Genomic DNA, 7,752 nt, shown 5'->3' with positions numbered 1-7,752 from the left:
TTCGTGATATCTATGTTGGATGAACAATTTATACATGTTTTAAATGATTTACATTGTATACATATTTTATATCTACGAAAATGTTGGGTAAAACATGGGTATATGAAATAGTTGACATGTGATAAAATGATGAGAAACCTCGATGTTTAAGATGATCTAGACATCTAGCGGAGTATAGATAACGACCACAGACTATTCTAGACAGTTCAGTGGAATGCTAGTAGGCTCATAACTTGTAGGTGTTTTTGAACTACGTATTCACTAGGTATTTTTGAACTAAGTGTTCACCAAATGTTTTGAACTAAGTGTTCACTAGATGTTTTGAACTACGTGTTCACTAGATGTACCCTGAAAGACCCTGACAGCTATGGACTTAGTGCCTAATAGATAGAAATTACAGTTGTGCCATAGGCAATGATGGAATTCATGCATGTTCCTTAGCAAAATCCTTAGGAATGAATATTGAGGTTTAGATGATTCTTATGGAAGATACTTAAGAATAAAGAAGATAGTGGAGATGGGTAATTGAGTTAATTGTTTGATGATCAAAAATAATAACTTTATTATTGTGGGTTGTAAACCCTATGTACTCATCAGGTTTCCCAACCTGACCCACTCAGTTTATTTGTATCACAGGTGTCGATATGAAGCTACATTACACTGAGAGATTAATGGAAAGATAGATCACTAGTGTAAATGAATGTAAGGTCTGTTTATGTTTATGTTTTTGTATTGATGATGAGATCCCAAAGTTTTAATAAAAAACCAAATACATTATTCAGAAATGCTTTGATGATATATTTATCATGTTTTTTGGGAACAAATTCCACAATATTATTCTTTACAAAGGATACTCTAATTTTCAAATAAGCATAAATAAAAAATTTTAAATAACCGTGAATTTGTGGATGTCACATATTAGAAACATTTGGGACTCGATTCATAATGTCTTAGATAAGGACCTGATATCTAATCAGTTTCTTGCTATAGTATTTTCATATATCGAATTTTCTATGTCGAACAATTTCAACATGATATTCATATATGTCCATGACTAATTTCTTTTAAATCCTTCAATCTTAGCTTTTATATTCGAAAAGAAGTATGAGTTCCCTCTCCTTTAAGCCTAAGTATAGCGAAACAATCTCCAAATTTGCAACTTGCAAATTTGTAAATTTTGTTTTCTATAAATAGTATTGCCAACTTGCAAAACTTAGCATAATAATTATGCTCCCATTAACATGACACTTATGCTCTCATTTGTATAAAAATTATGCTCCCACTAGCTTTAACATGTACCTAGAAATCAACTGGACTGCTAGAAACCAATGCTCTTGACTTTCTTACTGAAGTGCAGATTTCTGATACATGATGCTTTCATTAGTCTTCAACTAGACTTATTAAGCTTATTCACCTTTCATTAGATAGCATATGTGTGTGTGTTTAAACCCTTTCATAACTTATAACCATATGTACTTAAGGTTCAAACAATTCCTTGTCATCACTCACAATTCGAACTAGGAAAAGGGATGTTGTAATCATATTGCGAATTTGAGAATGAAATTATCACAACTACTAACCATAATGATACTTATCAGATCTTTAAAATCTACTAGCGAAAGTGTTTCCTCATAATCATTCTTATGAATTAGAGCGAAACCTTTTGCCACCTAGATTTTTATGGTGTACATGTTCCCATCCATGAGAATCTATCATTTCCAACCTAAGATCATAAGACAAGGTTTATAACAAAAACTAAATTCAAATTTAGTTTTCATGGATCGAACTTTGCTTATTCTTAATTTCTTATCCTATGGTAGCACAAAAGCCTACCACTGCTTCTGTGTTGTTAAGCAGCTCACCCATATTGGTTAATGTACTTTCACTGACCAACGTGCTTTGGCTTTTGTAGTCAAATGAAAACCATAGAACTCATAAGCACTGCTAACCCAACTGGAAGGTGCACAGAGACAAGAATGTGCCAATTTAACACGATAGGTTATCAACCCTAGGTTGTGTGCTAGTAATAACCATTTTCTTTCAGATTGGAGAAATCTTTATCTTTCTGCATATCAGATTCTTTTTATTCATTCTATCACTCTTTGAAAAACCATTTTCAAAATGTTAAAATTATGCTTAACCATATAAGCATAACCATATTTATTAAATTATCAGTAAATCATGAAGAATAGAATTTTCATCTTTTGTGGTATATATGAATTGTCCATATCAATAGACTAGATTCATTAGACCTTCACTTTGATTCACATAAAACATATGATCAATGAATTAGTCATAATATTCCAAAGATCAAAATTCCCATACATCACACAATTCGAATTATATGACTCCAAATTTCTATTCAATTGAAATTTAGGTGACGAGAATTCTTTATCACTTAGTCAATTATGATATTTACCACAAGTGAAATAATAAGAATCAAATCCACAATTAATATTGTTAATAATAGAAATGTAACCAACACTTTAATAGATTCCATATAAAGTAAACCAACTATATAAACCAAAATTTTACTTTTATTGATAATAAACGAAAATTTTGAACTTGTCCTTACAATGCATAAATGAAAAAAAAAATGTTTCTAGACATTTACTAAGAAATATATTAAATTATCATAACTTCTAAGTAGTAGCCTCCGTAATCTTATCATCGAACCATGCGACCAAAATCTTTCTCTCATGATCAGAATTAGCTCATTATTCTTAAGCTTCCTTCTTTCTCTTAGATCCTGAAATGCCATCAAAATGTGATCATCACATCATGTATTAAGAATATATGAATAGAAACTTATTCAAATAATGGAGTTAGATAACGGATGTACCTGAAGTAAAGTCACATGACTTGAATTTACCATCTCTATGATCTTTCAGGTAGTCTAGGCAGCTTCGCAACCAATGTTCCACATTTACCTCTAATCCTCAACTATTCAGGTGTATCCCCCATCTAGAAAATGCCCGATACATTATAACTTTTGATTTGAGACTTCATAACCGGTTCCCAACCTTGATAATCAACCCCTCATAACAACTTGTGGGAAAATAGGATTATGATGCAAACATTCCAAGAGATTTCTGATATGCGGCCAATACTCCCAACAACCTCCAATTGTTCCCTTTATCCAAACCACCTGATTGTGTGTCTCCCGACTTCCATCAATGCGCCAATACCGAAAGTACCATACTCATATGAAATCAACAACCATGATCACTGAGCCCACAACCTATGTCTGGACTACCCCTACAAGGTCCTCAACATATGTCTGGATTGCCACCAAGCCCACAACATGAGTTTAGAATGCCTTACCCAACCCTCAGTCCATGACTGGAATGCTCCCACTATTACGCTGATCTTGTCGACATTACATATTTCACCTAGCACTAGCGACCCACAATACGGGCCCAAAGACTCTCAGTCTCTTTCCACTTGCTTGCAGGGACCTAAAAAACATCCTTCTTAACATTAACTTCATAGCAATACCAAAATTCTTACCATGCACAAATCCTTTCACATAACATCTTGCCACCAAGGCAAAACCCTATGAAAACATGGTCACACGCGACTCGAGAATAGGATAAGTGGTCGTACTCTTGATCAAATTCAAAGGATATCACCCAAAAGGACCATGCTAATAATACGATCCAATCCCCAATGCTATCTTGACCAGACCACATACACACAATGAATTACCACAATGCACATCCTTAGGGAACCCATAACCTTACCCAAAAGGGCAGAAATATCAAAGTACAATTGAACGATGAACCTCAATCATTTACAAAAGACATCCTCATGGTCGATCGAAACAAGATTCCATACTTGATTGAGACTGAACAGGTTCCAACAATACGCAACCGACTCAAGAAAACTTTCGAAGTGATCTTGAATGCTACCCAACGCAAACTTGCTATGAACCAAAGGTCTACACCGCCACTGCGGGTAAACATACCCATAGACCAAAGGAACATAAAACCTACAATTCTTGGTGATAAGTGGACACATCCATATAACTTCAACTGCCACAACTCAAATCCTTCAGAGAACCCTTGCTGAAAGACAAACGATGAGACCAATAATCGTGAACGTACCAAATTCCAAAACTAATTCCTTATTCGATCTCTGCCCAAGCTAGATTATAATTAAAAATCCATACCACCAGATGACAATTTCCTTAGTCACTAATTTTCATCCTAAGTAATCCCAATGGCTCCTTATCTATTCATTAGCACCCCAAAGAGACCAATAGCTGCAACGAGCTCCTAGATTACTCACCTCTATATACCTTTTCCTTGGGCAAACCCTGAATCAAGATCCCACACCCTCACCGCAGAACCCAGAAAGACATTCTTCACTACCATGAATCTGAACATATCGATGATCCACTAAGTCGAATGCCCAATTCTCCCCCACTTAGGGTTTGGAATACCACCCAAGGGTGTTGAAACCAAACCATAACTCAAACCGGCTCAACCAGGTACTACCATCCCTGACCCCGGGAATGAATAATACCCACATGTTGATCTTCCAGATAAAAAATCAAACAAATCCCAAGAGAATCCTGAGTTTTAGCTGAAGATATCTGTAGTTTTCCAATAATGACCACTTAACATTAAGGATCCCTTACAAGAGCATAAACCAATACTGACTTATGATCCAAAACATACACTTGTTTCCTGCAATTTCTAACCACCAATCTGGTACCTGACCTGCCTTCGACCCAAGAACACGGACCCTTGATCACATCATCAACATCCATACCATAACAACCCACCTACACACTATTGCGTTGACAATCTTTCTCCAAACACCGTGATCAATAGTCCTCATATTGGGTTACATATCATCACTGCAATTCACAAGCCTGATTACTTATCCTTCGAACCCGGGTGACTGAAAGGGAAAAATTGCTGCCATTTATAGCAAAACCCTCGAGATCTCAAAACCAGAAGCTCAACCATGACTAAGAAACCATAACCAAAGATCAAAAGATGTGGAGCTACTGCCATGAAAAATGGTATCAAACCATACTAATCTCTCCTGACCAGACCTTAGAATCCTAGAAATTCTTCTTGATTTGAGTATGGATACTATGCTTCCAGTAGTGCGGGCCCAATACTACCTTCCACACCTATCCATCCTTTCCTCAACAATCATCTCGAGTCCTCTAAGACCTACTCATGAAATACTCCTGATACCTACTCAACAACGACAAAACCGCACTAAAATACTTCCTAGGATTTCACACACCCCTACCATTAGCTGCCAAAGGGATTCAATCAAGTTCAGCCAACCACTTCCTGAATACAATTGCATGCAACAAAAATTAAATAATCCTTTAACTAAATGACTCAACCATACAACAGTTAGACTCAAACAAGAGCTGCACAATAGTGCCAAATCCATCACTCTAGGATTATTTAACCCCCATAGCATGTAACTTAATGAACTTATTCGGTAATTACCTCACATCTATGTGATCCCCACAAATCACAAAGCAAGCACCATTCGAGCAACGGAGACGACTGGCACTAAAACACAATAAAATCAAGCACATCCTTATACGAAATTATTGATCACTAACTCCCAGCATCTCATATACACCTTCGTCCTGCCCTTTCTCTCTCAATAGTGTCCAACCATCCCACGCACTACCTGGCCAAGAACTACACTCACTCATAAAACTTCTTCCAATCATACAACACTCGTGTATGCTAATCATACATAACACTGGATCCTATAGATAGTCGAATACTCGATTCTACCCTTAGCCCTTCATCAAACAAGAACAGGAAATTAGGCTAAACCAAACATTCTTAGGATATAAAATGTTAGGTATGTACAACTATGATGCATACACTAAGCAACTACAGTAATGATGTCAAATTCATATAAGGAGGACCCTAGGATATCAGGCATCATATAATCAGACAATTCTATCAGGAAATTACTGAAGATCCCTAGCCTATCACTAGCATGCTATTCTAACATATCACAATATCAAATAACTGTGTAGTAATTTGGGGTCTGCTCACTGGATCTAGCAGATCATACACATCGCATCCTACATGATCATTTTCAAAAGCATTTTGAAATATTTTCCTAGTTTGAGATTGTATTCACACGATTGTTCCTCCAATTCATTCAAACTAAGGTTATGATACAAACTTGTAACATCCCAAAAGTTCAACAAATTTTAAAACATTTCAAAACAACCCTTTTGTCTAATAGAATGTTACAAAACCATTATTTCAAAACATTATTTAAAATCAGAGTCTCTTTAAGATCCAATTATTTGTAGAACCAAGGATGTGTACGGTCACGCCTTTGCCTTGCCACAGTCCACTGAGGTACCTGAAACCATAAACCAAAAATTGTAAGAAAGAAGCTTAGTGAGTTCCCCCAAACTACCAACACACAAATAAATAATATCCAAATAGCAACATGTATTGTGTCCGCAGCTAAAAGACTGGATTACCCCTGAGCCCACAATATGAGTCTGGCTTGCCTATCAGGCCCACAACATATTTCTGGCTTGTTCCTGAGCCCACAACATAAGTATGGATTACCCTTGGGCCCACAACTTATATCTGGCTTGATCCCAATTCCAATCACTCATCATATTAGAATACAAATGTTCGGCCCTAAGTACGATTCTAACATACTAACCGGTCCTCAGCTCGTAGCTAGAATGCTACGGATCCCTCAGTATGAGTCTGGTATGCTGCACCCGGTGCTCAACTCATATCAGGAATGCACCAATACCCTTAAGCCCTCAGTACGAGTCTGGCATACCACCCAATCATTAGCTCGTATCTGGTATGCTTTTGAGCCCTCAGTATGAGTCTGGCAATCCCCTCCTATCCTCAGCTCATATTTGGAATGCTCCAATACCCTTAAGCAAAGACCCTATGACTCTATTTGATGAAATGGCCTCAACATGCCATCCAAAACTCATATCTCTCAAAGACACTCAATAAAGATCAAGGATTTAAGGTCTCTAGACCTCTTTGGATCCATATTCGAAGCCTCAACACAAGAAGGAACCATTGGCTTCATAAATCATACTTTAAAAGGGGGATAGAAACCCTAACTCTCAAAATTTACACCAAAATTGAAAGAGGATCGAACATTTACCTCAAGATGAAGTCCCTAAGCTCTGAAATCCACAGATTAGCTCCCTTTTCAGTTTCCTCTTGCCTTGGCCACCTTCTTCTTGCAAAAACACCCACACAAAGATCAAAAATGGCTTCCTCTCTCTCCCAAAACTTTCACACACTTTGGGGATTCTCTCTATTAACTGGTAGCCGCAAATGAAGGCCATAAGGGCCTTTAAATAGGTTTCAATCCCCGAAATTTAGGGTTTCATTAAACAGCACGGACTCACCGAGTCCACTAGTCGACTCGCTGAGTCCGGTCATTAACCGGATGGAAATTCGCGACTCTACTCGGCGAGTTTAAGCATCAACTCGCCGAGTCTCTCTCAAAATCTCCAAAATAATAAATAAATAAATAATGTACTTGGAAATCCGGATGTTACAATTATACATCATAAGAAGGTAAGCCACATACAAGGAGAACTTTGCACCTTAACATTCTCCCCCTCAAAGTTAGGATTGGACGTCCGAGCTTCAATTTCCAAACGAGCTCCAAGCGAACTCCCCCTAGAAATAACATTGGTCTTCAAATCCGCTTTGAAAATATACTCTTCGAATACCCATTTCAACATTGTCCCCA

This window comes from Lactuca saligna, chromosome 2 (assembly GCF_052625555.1).
Source record: "Lactuca saligna cultivar CGN05327 chromosome 2, ASM5262555v1, whole genome shotgun sequence".
NCBI lineage: Eukaryota > Viridiplantae > Streptophyta > Magnoliopsida > Asterales > Asteraceae > Lactuca > Lactuca saligna.
The sequence above is the reverse complement of the archived record's forward strand: the minus strand, read 5'-3'. Positions refer to the sequence as shown.